At 39.8% G+C, this 2,508-nt stretch overlaps 1 pseudogene; it reads right to left on the reverse strand.

Annotated features, from left to right (window-relative positions):
* Nucleotides 1–1,943: 1,943 nt before the first annotated feature.
* Nucleotides 1,944–2,063, reverse strand: LOC129888191 (5S ribosomal RNA; annotated as a pseudogene).
* Nucleotides 2,064–2,508: the final 445 nt, after the last annotated feature.

Below are 2,508 nucleotides of genomic sequence, written 5' to 3' on the forward strand. Positions count from 1 at the left end.
CTTTAGATCTGAGTCATAGGAAAATTCCTTATACTAACCTTGGATCTTAACAGAAGGACGACATCAACCAAAGGAAGTAATTGACGACATGGGACATTACGAAGCACGCAGGTTGGTAAAGTAAAGGCATAGAAGATATCCGTCAGGTAAGGTATTGAAGTAATATAGAAATGTAAAGTTGAAACCTGAAAGGAAAGTAGACAGAAAGTGCAACAGATGCAGTTTGAAGGTGGACATATGAGGTAAGTCCAGTATTTTTATATTATTGTTGACATTAAAAGCCCTGTGTGGCTACGATATGAGATGACATTGAAAGCCCTGTGCGGCTGTGATATGATGTGTATATATATATATATATATGTTGGCCCTATGAAGCATTGTTGGTATTTTCTGCATGCAGGTTTTGGGATAAGTAAGAAATGTAGAAGAAACTCTGCCAAAATTTTCTCAATACAAGAAGAATGGAATAAAACATAGATTATAACATATCTTGGAAATGAATACCGGGTACCTATGGGATGCTAAATTAAAGTTGTAAGAGATACTCTTCATGTCGACGATAAGGGATACCCTCTTTACTTGGGGAAATTTATCTCGAAAAAACAAAAGTCTGTCTGAGTGGTACAGTTCAGACCATAGTATCTCCAGCCGTAATTATGTGGTAGAAAAAAAAAAGAAGCTCCGGTGGAAAGGTAAAATGCCCAATAATTGAGCTTCACTCATTTTGGAAGTACCAAGCCCTCAACTCCTAATTGTAAATTAGATGAGTTTTTCATAACTCGAGGATAGATTCAGAAGAGGACCAGGTAGGTCAAGTATTAAAAGGGAAGTACTATGATGTTTAAGAGATTCTGGTTCTTTCAACAATGATTGAAAGATGGTTTACGATAACAGTTTATAGTTCTCCACCGACTAATTGGGGAAAGAGCTTCAGACAGAAGCACCTCAAGGAGGTGTCAGGAACTGAACAGGAATAAGAATTAAAAGGGGGATATGTAAGTATGAATCGAATAGTGTGATACGAGTAGGTAGGGATAAAGTGGAACCACTAGTAAGACGCACTTAGTACGCGTTGACTAAGTTAAAGGCCTGTGTTGAGAACACAGTAAGAGCATGGGGCTTAAGATACAAAAAAAAATGACGCGTGTACACAACTTCGCCCCAAAAATAGTGGAACCCTTAGGGGACGAGGATGGAAAACTTAAGGAACAAAGGGCACAACTTCCATTCACCCCGAGAAATAAAGGATATAGGTTGGGGTAAAGCTACTATTTCAAAAGAACCTTGAACAGTTATCGTCGGAATACTAGCACCGCCTAATTGAGATGGGAACGACTACAAGTACAAATAGAGAAAAGTACGAGTACCCTCTAAAGGAGGGAAGTTAATGAGAAAATGGCAAAAGTAGAAGGAGGCAATTGAGGTGGTAATATATTTGAGATGGACGTCTAAACTTCAATGAGATATCCTGCCAAACCAAGTTAGAAAGGTCTGGAAGCCACCAGTAATTGAACGGAAGCCAGAATGCTACATAAGGCAGCGTTGAGAAGTTTGTGACGAGACCCTAAACAACATAACGCTAGAAGGCGACTGCGTATAAAAACAAAAGGGTGTAAACAAGAAAGGATGTCGAATGAATTAAGAAACACTACGAAGGATAATGACAACATGCTGGACCAAAAGCCAAAATGTTAGCTATAGAGTTGGTCGCAAATAATGTTGCGATAGATATATAACCAAAGGAAAAGGAATAGAAAGCCTCCTGTGGTAGAAAATGGGGAGAACAAAAGGGAATAGAGGATAGCGGAACTAAAGGTCTACACCGATACTGGTTGTAAGATAACAGAGGAAGGGACAAGGCAAAACATAAAGACTCGCGAGACAACACTGAGGTAAATCTTGGGCTAAATTGAGTGTCCGCACATCGTAGAAAGGATTATAGTGAAATGCGACACGAAGACTTCCCAAGAAGGTCACCCATCCCAATATTACTCTCGCCCCAGCACGCTTAACTTCGAAATTCTGATGGAACTTAATGTGTTAGTGCTGGTATGATCACGCGAGATGGAAGAATCTGAACTAGCGACGGAGAAACGATATAAGATTATGTACCCAGAGTATTATAAGATACGTTAAGGCAATTCTAACAAGGACTTAAGCAAAACAAGAAGGATTAGCTAATTGCTAACTAACGACACACTTGAATGCCACAGTTCTTCAATATAGTACTAGTTAATGAGAGGAAAACCACAGAATGACTATATAGGCCAGTGGACGAGGGAATTTCGACACCACTTGGCATCCAACTCTAAAGGCGAAGAAGCAAACCCAAAAGGGTAAAGGTGCCAGCTGATGTAATTTATGAATAACAGGAAGCAATACCCAAAGGTCGAAAATTCCACAAATGTTACCTGTGAATTAACGGTATTAACCCCTGCTCCTTCGATCACAGGTTACCTACTCCGCCGAGAAGGTGTAAAGTTGTAAGGTAAAAGAGTGGTAGGACCT

Source organism: Solanum dulcamara, chromosome 4 (assembly GCF_947179165.1).
Source record: "Solanum dulcamara chromosome 4, daSolDulc1.2, whole genome shotgun sequence".
NCBI lineage: Eukaryota > Viridiplantae > Streptophyta > Magnoliopsida > Solanales > Solanaceae > Solanum > Solanum dulcamara.